Source organism: Elephas maximus, chromosome 7, assembly GCF_024166365.1.
Source record: "Elephas maximus indicus isolate mEleMax1 chromosome 7, mEleMax1 primary haplotype, whole genome shotgun sequence".
Lineage (NCBI taxonomy): Eukaryota > Metazoa > Chordata > Mammalia > Proboscidea > Elephantidae > Elephas > Elephas maximus.
Window position 1 is genome coordinate 66088825 of NC_064825.1, and position 18318 is coordinate 66107142.

General features: G+C 42.1%; 1 pseudogene; it reads right to left on the bottom strand.

Annotated features, from left to right (window-relative positions):
- Nucleotides 1-4089: 4089 nt before the first annotated feature.
- On the bottom strand, nucleotides 4090-17924 carry LOC126080113 (poly(U)-binding-splicing factor PUF60-like; annotated as a pseudogene).
- Nucleotides 17925-18318: the final 394 nt, after the last annotated feature.

The following is an 18318-nucleotide window of genomic DNA, read 5'->3' on the forward strand; positions in this document are numbered from 1 at the left end:
TAACTTTTCTTGACAGAACTTGGGTGATTCCCGATTTCCACAGCCATGGTTTACAGACAACCTCTTGCGTCACTGCTATGGATATTTAATCAGCTATCTCTCTGTCACTTTCTCTCTTTCTTGGACTTTTTCTGCCTCTGCCTCTCTCCTCCCACACATCCACCTCTATTTTCAGAATAAAAATAGCTTTGCTATTTTTTCTGATTAAAAACGTAATAACATATGCTTATTGTGAGAAAAAAAGAATCAGGTACTCAATAGGAAAAAAAGAAGATAATGAAAGTCATTTGTAGCTTATCACTGAAAGATAACCAATGGTAGCATTTAGATAGCTCTTCTCTCAATCTTGCAAATATATATCTATGAAAGCAGAATGATACCATATATGCTATCTTTACTTTGCCTTTTACAAATAATATATCCTGGGTTCTGTGGGCCCTAAAGAAGGAGCTCTTAACTACTAAGCTGCCCGATTCCACTAATGGAAAGTTCTCTACTCTCCCAACATACCCCTCCCCTCAAGGCCCCTCAGAAACATGGAACTAACCTTATCCTTCATGGCCACATAATGTTCCATATATGTATTTACCATGCTTTATATAATTGGCCTTGACGGCAAGGATTTCATTTTACTTGGATCCACAATCAATGCCCACGGAAGCAGCAGTTAAGAAATCGAATGATGTATTATTACATTGGGCAAATCTGCTGCAAAAGACGTCTTTAAAGCAAAGATATCACTTTGAGGACTAAGATGCACCTGACCCAAGCCATGGTATTTTCAATCTCCTCATACAAATGCAAAAGGTGGGCAGTGAATAAGGAAGACCTAAGAAGAATTGACACCTCTGAATTATAATGTTGGCAAAGAATATTGAATATACCATGGACTGCCAGAAGAATGAACAAATCTGTCTTAGAAGAAGTAGAGTCAGAAGGCTCAGTAGAAGTCAGGACGGCGAGACTTCATCTCCTGTATTTTGGACACATTATCAGGAGGGACCAGTCCCTAGAGAAGGACATGATGCTTGGTAAAGTAGAGAGTCAGTGAAAAATAGGAAGACCCTCAACGAGATGGACTGACACAGGGGCTGCAACAATGGGCTCAAACATAGCAACAATTGTGAGGATGGTACAGGACTGGGCAGTGTTTCATTCTGTTGTACATAGGGTTCCTCTGAGTTGGAATCAACTCAACGGCACCTAACAACAACAACAACATGTAACCAGCCTGTTGTTAGAGATTTATAGCCTTGGTGGCACAGTCATTAAGAGCTCAGCTGCTAACCAAAAGGTCAGCAGTTGTTATCCACCAGTTGCTTCTTGGAAACCCTATGGGGCAGTTCTACTTTGTCCTATAGGTTTGCCGTGGGTTGGAATTAAGTCGACAGCAACGGGTTTGTTGTTAGATATTTAGGTTATTTCCAATTTTTCACTCCTATAACCAGTATGTCGATGAACACCCTTATACATACTTCTTTGCATAAGATCTTATAATTTTCTAGGGAGAAAGTTCTTTTAAGCAGCTTAAAGTTTGATAGGTAGAGCTAGAGTATCCTTCAGAAACCTCATCCAATTTACATTCTTTACAAAAGCATCTGAGAATTTTTGTCATTCTACATCTTCACTGGCCTTGGGAATTACCAGTCTTCTCAAATCATATCATTTTATTTTGAACCTCCCTAATTTCACTTTTAAAATTCTAGAAGCACCTTAACATTGGTTGTAATATATGGAGAAGTTCAAAGTTCTGAGTGAACAAGATTATATAACCATACAACTCTAAATGATTTCATGTATGTGAAAGGGTCTAATATATCAGATAGGATGGGCTTGGTTATACTGCAGTAAGGAATAACTCAAAATATATTTTTTGCTCATGATATAGATTGAGTGCAGCTCAGGAGGGGGGCTTTGTTCATTCTAGATACCAGGGAGCTTATCTGACAGAGGTCCAATCTGGACACCTGTTTCTATAATCACTTCTGCAGGGGGAAGAGGAGCTACAAGTCATGCTCTGGTTCTTAAAACTTCCATCTCAAAAGACATGTGTCAATTCTGTTCACATTTCATTTCCCAAAGCAAGCCACAAGAACACACCTAACTTCGAAACAGATAGGGAAGTGTGGAGTTCCTGGGTGGTGCAAGCAGTTAAAGCTCTTGACTGTTAAAGCAAAGCTTGGAGGTTCAAGTCCATCCAGAGGCACCTTGGAAGAAAGGCCTGGTAGTCTACTTGTAAAAAACCAGCTACTGAAAACCCTATGGAAGCACAGTTGATTAACGTAATTATTGTCAGTAAGTTGTATACTTCTAAAAAGTTGAATTGGCAAAAGTTATGTGATAAATATATTTACAACAACAACAAAAAAGAGTAGCTGCTGAGGCTGCTTATGTACAACCAAATAACTAATGGGATTTGGTTCCTTGGTTTTGAGATTTCAGGTCATGGTTTCCTAGGATATCCCAATTACTTGACCCAGTAATGTGTTTTGTGCTTCTGATCTACCTCCTAGTTTGTTGAGCAGTGCCTGGGAACTTAAAAGCTTGTAAGAGGCCATCCAAAGCACAACGATTGGTCTCTATTCACCTGGAGCAACAGAGGAAGGAGAGTCAGGAATAGGAGGAAGAAATATAACGTGTGGCCAGTTCCCTCCATGAACAACTGCCACCCTTGTCATGAGACCAGGAGAGCTGGATGGTGCCCAGCTACCATTACTGAACATTTTGATCGAAGATTGTATAGAAGAATCTTAACTAAAAGGGGAACAAAATTAAAAATCTCACAGAATCCAGCCTTTGTGGAGCCATGGAGACTGGATGAACTGCTGAAATTATTACCCTACAATAATCTATAAACCTTAAACCAAAAATATCCCCTGAAGTTTTCTTAAAACAAAACAACAGTTTAGCTTAACTAGTAAAGTATGTCTGCCTTGAACATTATGCTCTTTTAAGATCTATCTATATGGAATCAAACTGACAACAGCAACTCAAAAGAATAGATAGGAACCTTAGGGGGCAGTGAATTTATGTTAATGGTGGAGAAACAGCTCAGAAAAGGAGGGTGAGAATGGTTGCACAACTTGAAGAATGTAATCAATGTCACTGAATTGTACACGTAGAAACTTAAACTGGTGTATGTTTTTCCTGTGTATATTCTCAACAACAACAAAAAAGAAATTGTTTTAAAAAAGAAAAAAAGAAAGGCTTATGGTGCACAGTTGTACTCTGTCACACATGAAGTCACCAAGAGTCAGAGTCAACTCCATGACAACTGGTAACGGGTAGGGAAGTGCAGCCCTACCACATACCTGGAAGGAAAATAGACTATCTCTGAGCATCCCTGTGATTGTCACACCTTGGAGGAAAGGAACTACTACCAGGAATGTATTATTATCCAAATGTCCCAGATAAGAAAACTGAGACTTAGAGTTTAAGAAGCTCCAGGTCACTTAGTAAATAGCAAAGCTGGGATTATAATTTAGGCCTGTCTGATTTAAAACTCATGCTCTTTGATCTAGATTATTCTTTTAGGAACATCTGCAACATGTCGGAGAAGTAGTCCAGGCGTTGGGGCACACATCTTGAAATCATGTGGCTGCCATGTAGTCATCTGTGAGTTCCTCGGATTCTCTGGAGCTGTTTTCATAGTCCTTGCTTATCAGTCAGCTCATCAAACACATCATGCTCGTCCATGGTAGGCCTTCCTGCCTCCCAACTGACAAACTCCGCCTTGAGTCAGTTCCTCTATGCATCCACTGTGATGTCCTCCTCATAAGGCATATGCTTTTGTTCATCCACTTGTAAGTATAGCAGTATCATTGCTTCAGGGATGTTTTCTTGCAAATATCCCATGCTTTGACCATGTTTTGATTCAATTCACATTGTCTTATAGAACTGTCGAGGTCTTGATGGTTCACAAACTTCTTGTCTGTGTGCATTTTGTTTTCTGACAATGATATTCCAGGAAAAACAAGCTAAATTTGTTGAGAGCTCACTGGATTTTTCTTTTTCCAGCAGCATCTGCACTTTTATCCACACTATGGGTGAGGCCAGGCAGAGGGAGGTTGACCCAAGGACACCACCGGATCATTCTATAAAGCCCAGAGGAGACAAGGAGCAAGTGCAAGTCGGGGGAGGGGGCCGAGGCCAAGTAGAAAGGTCACTGTTATCAAAATACTCCTGGTCATACACTTCAGTCACCATCTTCAGCCAGCAAACCAGCACCCGTTGAGGGCCTGGATGGCCTTGTGAGTCTCTGAGGCCATAGAAAACCCCATAAAGATCTTGATGATGATCTCTGCAACCTCCTCCTCACCCTGCTTCTCCTGGTAGATGATGACATATTTGACAGCCCAAACTTGCCACACTTCTTGGTGACCTCCCCCTCCAGGTCATCATCAATGTTCTTGGGGTCCACCAGGTTGTGCAGAATCATTACCATGGACTCCTGCTTGCAGAGCAGCTGCTGCATGCCCATGTGGTAGGTGCTGCTGCCCGAGATGCTCATGTGCTCCTCTTGCTCAGCATCTCTGGATGCTCCAACTCAGGAAACAGCTCCTCTTATTCCTTCTCCTTCTCGGCCTCCAGGAGACCCAGTGTTGGAGGGCTGGCAAAGACGGGGTTCACTACCCTCACAGAGGGGATGGTGATCTGGATGGGTGTACGGGCTGGAGTCATACTTGCCATAACACCAGGGGCCTGGACAGCCATGACCGCCCAGATCTTGGCTGTGGCTGCAGCTGCGGCCACAGCAGCAGCAGGTGGGAGGCCTCCGGGTGTGGCAGGCATGAACAGGGGTGTGGGGGGGGGGGGGCGGGCTTGCCTTCTCACAAGTACTGGTCACCCACGTCAAAGAGGTTCATGGAAGGCACAGCATCCTGGGATGACTGAGCCTTCTTGTACTTGATGAAGCCATAACCCTTGTGCTTGCCGGTTGTGGGGACCTGGGTCAGCATACAAGACTTGATCTTGCCAAAGGCCTCAAACACACTCTTGACGTCCGGGAGATCCTGGTGCACCAAGGCTATGTAGATGCAGTTGAAGGCCCATGCCTCCTCGGCCAACTGGCACTGTCCTAGGCATTTCAATGTACTTTTATGTATTTTAATACATTTTTACTCTCACTTAATCTTCATAATGGTGGCACAGTGGTTAAGAGCTATGGCAGCTAATCAAGGTCAGCAGTTCAAATCCACTAGCTGCTCCTTGTAAACCCTATGAGGCAGTTCTACTCTGTCCTATAGGGCTTGTTTTTTTTTGGTTTAATTTTCATAATAGAACTCTGAGGGTGGAGTTACTATTCAGTAGTTTAAGGAGTCCTGGTGGTGCAGCTTGGTTAAGCACTTGGCTGCTAAATGAAAGGTTGGTGGTCCAACCCACCAGTGGCTCCACGAGAGAAAGATGTGGCAATCTGCTTCTGTAAAAAGATTGCAGCCTTGGAAACCATACGGGGGCAGTTCTACTCTGTTATATAGGGTTGCTATGAGTTGGAATTGACTCTATGGCAACAGAGGTTATAATTGTCTAATCAAAGAGGATAATGAAAGGAAAAAAAAAAGACTGGTCTCATATTTCTGCATAGGAGTCATAACACTTTCTTTATCAAGGCTTCCCTTAATTACTCTCACGGAGAGTTTTTTGGCCTCTGTAGCACATTTATAATTTCTAAAAGCGGTAGGATTCAGAAATGGGTATTTAACTTGAAAGTATAAGATTTAGGACTCTTATTTATTTATTTATTTATTGTGCATTAGGTGAAAGTTTACAGAGCAAATTAGATTCTCATTTGATAGTTTGTACATAAAGCGTTTCATGGTCTTGGCTTCATCCCCCGCAGTGTGTCAGTAGTCTCCCCACTTCTGTCCTGGGCTTCCCAGTTCCTTTTCTCCTGATTTTCTACCCCTTCCTGCCTTCTCATCCTTGCCCCTGGGCAAATATTGTTCTCTTGATCTTGCATAATTGATTGTTCCAAGGAGCATGCTCCTCTGAGGTGTTATTGTTTATTTTGTGGGCTTGTCTATTGTTTGGGTGGAAGGTAGTCTCCGGGAATGGCTTCAGTTCCAGGTCAGAAGAGTGTCTTAGGGTCACAGTCTTGGGGGTTCCTCTAATCTCTGTCAGACCAGTAAGTCTGGTCTTTTTTTGTGAATTTGATTTTTAGTGCTACACTTTTCCTCCGCTCTGTCTGGGACCCTCTGTTGTGATCCCAGCCAGAGCAGTCGCTAGTGGTATCCAGGCACCATCTAGTTCTTCTGGTCTAGGGGTCATGTAGGCTGCGGTTCATATGGTGCATTAGTCCTTTGGACTCATTGCTCCCTTGAGTCTTTTTTTTTTCCACTGTCCTTTGCTCCAGACTGGAAGAGACCAGTAGTTATATTTTAGATGGCTGCATTGAGTGTTTGTGTATTGAAAGCCAGATGCTACTCACCAAATTAGAATGTAGAACATTGTCTTTATGAACTATGTTGTGCCAATTGATGTAGAAGTCCTCTGAGTCTATGGTCCCTTGCCTTTGAGTCTAGGAACTTCATGCCACGAGGTGTTTGGCTACATCTAAGAGGGTTCCCTGACTGTGCCGCTTGTGTGCGCTATTGTCTATATTAATACATGAAGAGGGCCTATAGGCATATATTATGCCAAACTTGTATCTGTTGGTGGGTGTGCTTCCTTACACCCTCCCACACCTCTTGGATTTATAGGTATCTATGTATCCATTCATAAACTATTGTTCGTTAATACTATTTGTCTTAGTCATCTAGTACTGCTATAACAGAAATACCACAAGTGATGGCTTTAACAAAGAGAAATGTACTCTCTCACAGTCTAGTAGGTTACAAGTCCAAATTCAGGGTGTCAGCTCCAAGAGAAGGCTTTCTCTCTGTTGGCTCTGGAAGAAGGTCCTTGTCCTCTATTTTCCTATAGTTAAGGATCTTTGCAGGCACAGGGACCCTGGGTCCAAAGGATGTGCTCTGCTCTTGGTGGTTTGAGGTCTCCAAGTCTCTGCTTGCTTCCCTTTCCTTTTATCTCTAAGAGGTGGTGCAGACCACAACTCAGGGAAACTCCCTTTACACTGGATTAGGGAGGTGACTTGAGTAAGGGTGGTGTTGCAATCCCACCCTAATCCTTTTTAGCATAAAATTACAATCACAGAATGGAGGACAACCACACAATACTGGGAATCATAGCCTAACCAAGTTGACACGTATTTTGGGGGGACACAATTCAATCCATGACAATATCGTTGCAGGATTGTCTATGCTATAGTGGTTACCATAGTTGCCCTTTATTCCTGCATTCCTCCCAGTGTCCTCTCTTGCCTTGGTCATATTATGCTGACTTCTCCCATATTACGTACTGCCTTTTCCTTCACTAATATTAACGGGTATCTATTATCTGTTTGGAAACCCTGGTGGCATAGTGGTTAAGTGCTACGGCTGTAAGCCAAGAGGTTGGCAGTTCAAATCTGCCAGGCGCTCCTTAGAAACTCTGTCGGGCAGTTCTACTCTGTCCTATAGGGTCACTATGAGTCAGAATTGACTCAACGGCAGTGGGTTTGGTTTTTTTGGACTATCTGATAATTGTCCCTCCTTCCCTTTCCTATCCCTGGTAACCACCAAAGAATTTTTTGTTTGTTTTTTCTGTATGTAAACCTTTTGTTGTTACTTTACAATAGCAGTCTTATACAATATTTGTCCTTTTGTGATTGACTTACTTAACTCAGCATAATGTCCTCCAAATTCATCCTTGTTGTGAGATGTTTCACAGATTCATCATTGTTATCATTCCATAGTATTCCATTCATCCACTGATGGGCACTTAGGTTGTTTCCACCTTTTTGCTACTGTGAATGATGCTGTCACGGCTCTTATTTCTTTGGGGTATATACCTAGGAGTGGGATTGCTGGATCATATGATATTTCAATTTCTAGGTTTTTGAGGAAGAGTCATGCTGTTTTCCAAAGTGGCTGTACCATATTACATTCCCACCAGCAGTGTATAAGAGTCCCAATCTCCCCACAACCTGGCCAACATTTTCTGTTTTTTTGATTAGTGCCAGTAATGTCAGGGTAAGACAGTATCTCATTGTAGTTTTGGTTTGCATCTCTCTAATTGCTAATGGGAAACCCTGGTGGTGTAGTGGTTAAGTGCTGTGGCTGCTAACCAAAGGGTTGGCAATTCAAATCTGCCAGGCACTCCTTGGAAACTCTATGGGGCAGTTCTACTCTGTCCTATAGGGTTGCTATGAGTTGGAATCATCTTGATGGCAGTGGGTTTGGTTTTGGTTTTTAATTGCTAATGACTGTGAGCATTTCTTCCTATGTTTGTAAGCAGTTTGGACTCTTTTAGATGCAAGTTACAGTAAACTCAACCCATCCTGGCTTAAGCAAAGGAAAAAAAAAAAAAGGAGGGGGGATTATTGGTTTATACAACTAAAAAGTACAGGCATAGACAGAATTCCAGGTATGATTTGATCCAGGGGATCAGAAGATGTCACTAGGCCCAAATCTCACTCTTTCTTTGCACTAGTTTTCCCTATGTTGGCTTTATTTTGAGGACCTAAATGGTGGTAAGAAGGCTTCTGGCATTGTCAGCCTTTTTTCTTCCCAGATTTAAGTCCAACAGAAAAGATCATGTGTTTCTTTCTTAGCAGTCCCACAAGAGTTTCATTGCATCGCACTGGATGAAATTAGGTCAAAGCCTACACCTTAATCAGTCTCTAGGGGCTGGGGAATGTGGTGCTGTGATTGTCCAGGCCTGAGTGAATGCTCACCCCTGGAATTAGGAATGTGTCATCTCTTCTTCTGCACTTGGACTCCTTCAAATGAGGGTGGGGTTTGTTCCAGAGAGGAAAATCAGGGTGCAGTTGCCAGAAGAAAGTTAAATGTATGCTGCATAGTGGAAGCAACTGGTCTCTAGAACAAACACTACTTTCAAATCACCTTCCCCCTTTTTCACCCCTGAGAATAGTTTACAGTATAAAGTGTTTTCATGTTTGGAGGTAAAGCTCACAAGTTTACTGCAGGAAGAAGGAAAAGTGTTCTTTAGAACATAAATATTTACCCAATAATTATGATGAAACACAAAAAATTTCTATTTTTTCTTAGCTATCAGAAAGCTTAAAGCTACATTAATGTTCAATCACAGAGAGTCTCTTTTCCCAAATTCTTGCTAAATAGTTATTTACCTTTTCCTTTTTTTAAATAACTTTTTTAAAAACTTAAAACAGCAAGGAAAAATACACATTCTTGCAGAAAAATTGGAGAATAAAGAAAACCCCAGGGATAACCATTTTGGTATCTTTTTTCCTTGTATTTATGTAATAAACTTCTTTCACCTGCAAAATTGGGATGATACTGTACATACTATGCAACTTATTTTCACTTAATATATTGTGAGTATGTTGCTATATTTTTAGGTATTATTATACATGATTTTTAATGACTGCTTGGTATTCCTCCAGTGGATGCACCCCAATTTGCTTGCATGTGTCCTCACATTTTTTTTTCTGATATATAAAAAGAGTATAGCAGTGGACATCTATGTGCATATATTTTTATGTATAGCTGCACTTGCTTCCTTAGAATAAATTTTAGAAGTAGATTTTCTCCTCAGAAGGGTTGTACCACCACGATGGCTGAGGTAGTATGTCAAATTGGCTGGACCATGATTCTTGGGGGTTTGACAGTTATGATGTACTTTGAGTCTTATAATGATGTAATCACCTCCACGATGAAATCTTATATAATGTGATCACCTCCATGATGGGATCTGCTGGGAGTAGCCAGTCAGTTGAAAGGGCATTTCCTTGGGTCTTTGGCCTGCCCCCAATGTACGTGGTCTTTCTGGCAAGGCTCTCAGGCTTTTGTTCACTCTGGATTCTGCACCTGGTTCCTGCTTATCTGACCTCTGGTTCTTGGGACTTGAGCAAGCAGCTTACCTGCCTATCTTGGGATTTGTCAGCCTCTGCAGCCTGTGAGCCAGAAGCCTGTTGTCTGACCTGCAGATCTTGGGTTTGTCAGCCCCTGCAGCTATGTGAGTCATGAGAAACCTCCAGCCTGACCCACAGATTTGGGACTTCCAGCCTCTACAACCATGTGAGCTATTTCCTTGATATAAATCTCTCTCTATATATAGATGCTTCACTGGTTTTGCATCTCTAGAGAACACAGCCTAAGACAACTACCATATGCAATATATATATATATTTTAAATAGATGGTAGAGAAATCACAGAAAAATCAGTAGTATATTGCTACTTTGCATAAGAACACTAAACTACAGTTGTATAAATTTAGTAGTTTCTTGGGAAAGGTCACCTGCTTGACTGACAGTTGAGCTGTCCTTGAAAAATCATTTGACAGTGCTGATTTTCCATTCAATTGGTCATCAAATCAGCAAAAGACATTCCACACCCATCCCACCCCACCCCCTGTAGCCATTGAAGCCCCGTTTTGGAGTCATTATCAGGCCATTAATGCTGCATGAGCAAGGTTTAGAGGGAACATCCTTCCAAGGCTGGGGAAATACCCAGGATACAAGTCAGAGCAGACTTGACTTGTGTAGCATAAGGCAGGCAGGAGACAAACAGATTGTACATACTTCGTAGGAGAAAAAAATCATTTGGAATATCTTGCCTTAAGCTGGTACAATGTAAAACATCAGTACACAGAAGGAATAAAATTGATAAGATTAAAACCTATCACTCCGTAGCATTCATAATATCATTTCCCCATCAGTGAACATAACCCTGTTTCAACCAATAAGAGTTTACCTTCCTAAGAGGCCTCTGTTGAGGGTGTTTCCAATATCCGGGATATCTCTGAGCTAGGCTGGCCTAGGTTCATTTTATTAAGAAGCAAGATGAATACTTCAGACATCAAGAGGTAGAGGCTAGCCCATATTCTTTGTTTACCTCTATTTTTTATGGAAAGCACTCCAAACAACATTCAGTTATGACCTGTATTGTTTTTTAGCTCTTTACCAAAGGTGGGCTGTTCTGGAAGTTCAAGGAGTCTAGGACTCTCTAGCTGGAATGGTTCACCTGCTCTTAGTAGGTGAATATGGAAGTAATTTGCCCGCAGCCCTTGGCCATGTTCTGTGAGTCCTATCAGTAGCCTGTGGTTACCTCCCCTGGGAAAGAAATTGGAATGTTCTCCTGTTTGAGGTAGGCAGCCCAGCAGGCAGGCTTTCTCTACCCTTAATAAAAATATTTAAAGTACAAGTCAATATAATTTCTGGATGCAGAGAAATTATTACAGAAATTTTGTAACCACTTTATATTCCACTTGTTGCAAGAAGTATAATCTTCTGGAAAGTTGCACACAGACCTGGTGTTACTTAAGCACAAGGGTCGTTCACAATTGCCTAATCCTATTTGTTTCCCATGAGAAGGAAAAAACCTCATTCACTGTATGAGGAGTATTAGGGGGTGTTTGGGCCAAGTAAGTAGAACTTGTCAAGGAATCTTCCCACCCTTCTGTATCAGGTTAAGCCAGTAACTGAACAAACACCAAATACTTTGATTTAACTGTGGTAATTCCGGAAGTATTGCTACTAGTGAATCATTCAAAGATGTAGCCAAAAAGCAATTCCAGACAGGTGGAGAGGAGAGTTTTTGGATTACTCTGCTGTTTGAAGTTCTTCTGGGATAAATACTCAGCAGGAATCAACAGCAGTGGCCCTTGGCCCTGTGCTCTGACCTTTGCGCGACCCAGGCCCCAAGAGCCAACTTGGTTCAACCCCAGAGCTCCCTACAAATATGACCCCTAGAGGTAAAAGTGAACACACATGGGCCACAGACTGAGTAGCCTCCAGAGTAAGGCCTTTTTTGTCTTTGAAGTCCTCATACTAAGGGTAGGATCTCTGTGCTCTTTCCTTCTAAATCCCCAGTATCTGCCACAGCACTGGCCCACAGAAGGTATCAGTACCTGTGCATAGATGAACAAATGGATGAATGAGCCTAGGCTAGGATAAGTTCCAGTGTTCTCCAATCCTGCCTACCCGGTCTTCATGGGTACACAGTGCTGTACCTCACCAGTGAAATCCAATGTGACAGAGGCCTAGAAGGACGTTGCTGTAGAGTGAGAGGCCATGAGCTTGGGATTTGGAGTGAGACAGGTCTGGGTACTAATCCTAGCTTGTCACATGTTAATTAAGTGATGTTGGACTAGTTACTTAATCTTCAAGCTTCCGTTTCCTCACTTGTGCAGTGGGCATATAATCTACCTTCTTTGGCTATCAGGAGAATCCAGCTCGAATCCTTGCTGAGAATTTGCATTTCTACCCCAGATATTAAAAAGACAGGAAAGAAAGAAAAGACCAAAATGGATGTCAGAAGAGACTCTTAAACTTGCTCTTGAAGGTTGAGTAGCTAAAGCAAAAGGAAGAAATGATGAAGTAAAAGAACTGAACAGAAGATTTCAAAGAGCAGCTCAAGAAGACAAAGTAGAGTTTTATAATGACATGTGCAAAGTGGTGGAGATAGAAAACCAAAAGGGAAGAAGGTGCTCATCATTTCTCAAGCTAAAAGAACTGAAGAAAAAATTCAAGGCTTGAGTTGCAATAGTGAAGGACTCTATGGGGGAAAATATTAAATGATGCAGGAAGTATCAAAAGAAGATGGAAGAAATACACAGAGTCATTATACCAAAAAGAATTGGTTGACGTTCAACCATTTCAAGAGGTAGCATACGATTGGGAACTGATGGTACCGAAGGAACAAGTCCAAGCTGCACTGAAGACACTGGCAAAAAACAAGGCTCCAGGAATTGGCAGGATATCAATTGAGATGTTTCAACAAACGGATACAGTGCTGAAGGTGCTCATTTGTCCATGCCAAGAAATTTGGAGGACAGCTACCTGGCCAACTGACCATATTTATGCCTATTCCCAAGAAAGGTGATCCAACAGAATGCAGAAATTATCGAACAATATCATTAATACCACACACAAGCAAAATTTTGCTGAAGATCATTCAAAAACGGCTGCAGCAGTATATCAACGAGGAACTGCCAGAAATTCAGGCCAGATTCAGAAGAGGACGTGGAATCAGGGATATCATTGCTGTTGTCAGATGGATCTTGGCTGAAAGCAGAGAATACCAGAAAGATGCTTACCAGTGTTTTATTGACTATGCAAAGGCATTAGACTGTGTGGATCATAACAAATTATGGATAACATTGCAAAGAATGGGAATTCTAGAACACTTAATTGTGCTCATGAGGAACCTGTACACAGATCAAGAGGCAGTTGTTCGGACAGAACAAGGGGATATTGTGTGGTTTAAAGTCAGAAAAGGTGTGTGTCATGGTTGTATCCTTTTACCATACTATTCAATCCGTATGCTGAGCATATAATCTGGGAAGCTGGACTAAATAAAGAAGAAAGGAGCTTCAGGATTGGTGGAAGATTCATCAACAACCTGCGTTATGCAGATGACACAATCTTGCTTGCTGAAAGTGAAGAGGACTTGAAACACTTGCTGATGAAGATCAAAGTCCACAGCCTTCAGCATGGATTGCACTTCATCATAAGGAAAACAAAAATTCTCACAACTGGACCAATAAGCAACATCATGATAAATGGAGAAAAGATTGAAGTTGTCAAGGATTTCATTTTACTTGGATTCACAATCCACACCCATGGAAGCAGCAGTCAGAAATCAAAAGACACATTGCATTGGGAAAATCTGCTGCAAAAGATCTCTTTGGAGTGTTGAAAAGCAAAGATGTCACCTTGAAGACTAAGGTGCGCCTCACCTAAGCCGTGGTATTTTCAGTCACATCATATTCATGCGAAAGCTTGACAATGAATAAGGAAGACAGAAGAGTTGATGCCTTTGAATTGTGGTGTTGGCGAAGAATATTGAATGATACCATGGACTGCCAAAGAATAAACTAATCTGTCTTGGAAGAAGTATAGCTGGAATGCTCTTTAGAAGCAAGGATGGTGAGACTACGTCTTACAATACTTTGGACGTATTGTCAGGAGAGATCAGTCCCTGGAAAAGGACATCGTGCTTGGTAAAATACAGAGTCAACGAAAAAGAGGAAAATCCTCAGTGAGATGGATTGACACAGTGGCTGCAATGATGAGCTCAAGCATAACAATGACTGTGGGCATGACACAGGACTGGGCAGTGTTTCGTTCTGTTGTACATGGGGTCAGTATAAGTTGGAACCTTCTTGACAGCACCTAACAACAACAACCCCAGATATACTGAACCAGAGTATACATTTTAACAAGATCCCCAGGTGATTCTTCAAAACCCATTGCCGTTGAGTTGATTCTGACTCATAGTGACCTTATAGGACAGAACAGAACTGCCCCATAGGGTTTCCAAGGAGTGCCTGGTGGATTTGAACTGCTGACCTTTTAGTTAGCAGCTGTAGCTCTTAACCACTATGTGACCAAGGTTTTTAGGTGATAATAAGTTTTGAGAACCAGTGCCCTACTAGTAGGAACCGTGGTGGTGTAGTGGTTAAGGGCTTAGCTGCTAATCGAAAGGTCAGCAATTTGAACCCACCAGCTGCTCCACGGGAGAAAGATATGGCAGTCTGTTTCTGTAAAGGTTTACAGCCTTGAAGCTTCCTAGACACATCCAAACACCTTGAGGGACTGAGTTACTGGAATTGAGAGCTGGGCACCATGGTCTTGGGGGATGTTTAGGTCCACTGGCATAACATAGTTCATAAAGAAAATGTTCTACTTCCTACCTTGGTGGGTAGTGTCTGGCGTCTTAAAAGCTTGTGAATGGCCGTCTAAGATATATCTATTGGTCCCAGCATGCTCAGTGCAAAGGGGAATGAAGAAAATCAAAGACACAAGGGAAAGATCAGTCCAAAGGACTAATGGACTGCATGAACCATAGCCTCCACCAGCCTGAGCCCAGAAGAACTACATGGTGCCTGGCTACCACCACTGACCATTCTGACAGGGATCACAATCAAGGGTCCAGGGCAGAGTGGGAGAAAAATGTAGAACAAAATTCAAATTCACACACACACACACACAAAAAGACCAGACTTGCTAGTCTGACAGTGACTAGAGGAACTCCTGAGACTATGGCCCCCAGACACCTTTTTAACTCAGAACTGAAGCCACTCCGAAGTCCTCCTTTTAGCCAAAGATTAGACAGGCCTCTAGAACAAACAATAACACACATGAGGAACATTCTTCTTAGTTCAGTCAAGTATAGGAGACCTAATGGTTAACACCTGCCCAGAAGCAAAGACAAGAAGCAGGGAGGGACAGGAAAACTGGATAAATGAACACTGAGAAGTCCCAAGGATAGAAAGGGAAAGGGGGGAAGTGCTGATGAATTGCAGGGATTGCAACTAATGTCACAAAATAATTTGTGTATTAAATTTTTGAATGAAAAACTAATTTGTACTGTAAACTTTCACCTAAAACACACACACACACACACACACACACACACACACACACACACACAGTATTTATAGCCTTGGAAACCCTATGGGGCGGTTCTACTCTGTCCTGTAGAGTCGCTATGAGTTGGAATTGACTGGATGGCAGGGGGTTCAGGTGCTACTAATCATTCTCAGAATTGACCCCTAACCAAATGGTCTTGAGGAATATCTAGCTTTATTGACATAACACAGTTTATAAAGAAAATGTTCTACATTCTACTTTGGTGAGTAGTGTCTGGGGTCTTAAAACTTGTTAATGGCCATCTAAGATGTTTCACTGGTCTCACCCTGTCTGGAGCAAGGGAGAATGAAGAAAACCAAAGACACAAGGGAAAGATTAGTCTGAAGGACAAACGGACCACAAGTACCACAGCCTCCACCCGCCTGAGTCCAGCACAGCTAGATGGTGCCCAGCTACCACCACCGACTGCTCTGACAGGGATCACAATAGAGGATCCGGGACAGAGCTGGAGAAAACTGTAGAACAAAATTCTAACTCACATGCACCCCCCAAAAAGACCAGCCTTACTGGTATGACAGACACTGGAGAAACCCCAAGAGTATGGCCCCCGGACACTTATAGCTCAGTAATGAAGTCACTCCTGAGGTTTACCCTTCAGCCAAAGATTAGACAGACACATAAAACAAAAAGAGACTAAATGGGCACAGCAGTCCAGGGGCAAGGACGAGAAGGCAGGAGGGGACAGGAAAGCTGGTACTGGGGAATCCAAAGTTGAGAAGGGGAGAATGTTGACATGTCATGAGGTTGGCTACCAATGTCACAAAACAATATGTTTATTAATTGTTTAACGAGAAACTAGTTGGCTCTGTAAATCTTCATCTAAAGTACAATGAAAAAATTAAATAAATAAATAAATAAAGACAAGGAAACTAACCCATGTGGGGGAGGCGGAAAGAATTGGCCCCTAACCAGTAGCATTAGCATAGCCTGGAAACTTGTTAGAAATGCAAATTATCAGCAGGGACAAACCGGTTCAAAGCCCTGGAATAAAATAAGGTAATGTTTACAAAAGCTTAGCAAAGCCCCTGGCACATAGTGGTATTCAACGAATGGCCCCATCTGGGATTCTGTGCATCCGTAGTTGTGATGCTATAGGCCCAGAAATTTTGTTTGGCAGGAACATTAAGCATCACTGTTTCTAGAGGAGGCTTATCATGAATTTCAGTGCTAGCCAGGGTAGAGTATCAACACTATGCATTATTCTTCAAGGTGTGTAGACAGTTGGCTGGGAGCCATAAAGGAAAGGCTCTGAGGTCACATGTGTGAACAGGTAAGGCAGGCTTGGATAAGTTTACAGTGAGCCAGAAGCAGATCTGCTTGATTCTCTGCATAAGAGTTATGAATGAATTCATAGACTATGAGGTATGGAAGGGAACTTCAGAGTGGTCTAGTCCTGGCCTCAAATTTGATGGGGCTTCCTTATCAATCAAGGCATGTTTCTGTTATGCAATGATGGACCCTCCCTGCTAAGTGCCTTTATGGGCCATCATGACTGTTAAATTTGATTCAGGCAAGATGTACCTCTTGGCAGGTTTTATCGTGGGTTCTTCATGCCAGGAACTCCTACAATCTGTCATCTGAGAAAGCCCAGAATGTTGAGACGCAAGCCAAGCTCTCTGCCATGGAAGCCAGGTGGATGATGATTGTTTGTGAAATTTTAATTATTCAGAAATGACTGATGGGCCTGTGGGTGATTACCAATTTACACCTTTGGTAATCAGTCATTCATTCAACAAACATTTATTTAGTCCCTTCTTTGCTTTCTTCCTGAGTGAAGGCACAGCAGTGAGAGACCATATATTTGGGCTCACAATGTGCCAGGAACATGCACGCTTCTGTGCAGGCTTTTTAATCGTGTTTGCTTCTGCATACAAAATTGTTTCTACATATTTATCCCAGGAGGTTTGATGAGTCTACTATTCCCCAGAGCTACCTTTTAAAGCAGTGAGGTTACAGAATAGACGCTGAATTCAAATGGTGAGCATGGACACCTGCGAGAAGGTGCATAGTACGTTTTTTTAGTTTTCTTGAGCATTAACTATTCTCACTGTCAGAAAATGGAGTATTTAGGTAGCAACCGTGGAAGAGGCCAAAAGGTTTTAGCAAAAGAATTGTTTTACATTTATAAAAGCTACTGAACAAGTCACACTCCTTTCCCTGTAGTCTATAATTATGGCCACTCAGTGGAGCTCATGGGAATAAACACACTTTGAGATCAAATCCCAGTGCCCCTGGTGTACGGGAAACAAGTCTCTCAGAGCTGCTCTTTCTCCGTGGATATGGCATGGTGTGGTGAAGCTGAACTCTGAACTGAAGGTCAGGGCATTGAGGTTTAAAATCCTGGCTCTGCCACTTACCTGCCACAGGGTCACTCTGTTGGGCCACTACTTCCTTGTTTGTAGAACAAGGGCGGGTCTTAAAGTCACTCCCAGCTCCACCATTCCAAGACGCTGCATTAGCTTTGAGGGTCATTCGTAATGGGTGTATCCTTGGCATCTCTGAACAGAGGTCAAAGATATTTGGCACTGGATATGGCACTGTCAGATCTTTGGGATTTCACTTAAGTGCAAGGCTCTAGTCCCTAGAACCACTCGTTTGTCACTAGTTTTTTGTTTTTTATAATATTTTATTGTATTTTAGGTAAAAGTTTACACAGCAAATTAGGTTCCCCTTTAAAAGTTTTTTGTACAATTATTTTTCCATGCCATTGGCTACAATTTTTGCAATGTGTCAGCGTTCTCATTATTTCCATCTGTCTGTTCTGTTTCCATTGGTCTAGCTTCCCTTCCCCTCCTTGCCTTCGCTTTTAGGTGAATGTTGACTGGTCTCCTATAGTTAATTGTTTAGAGGAGCACATTACTCACAG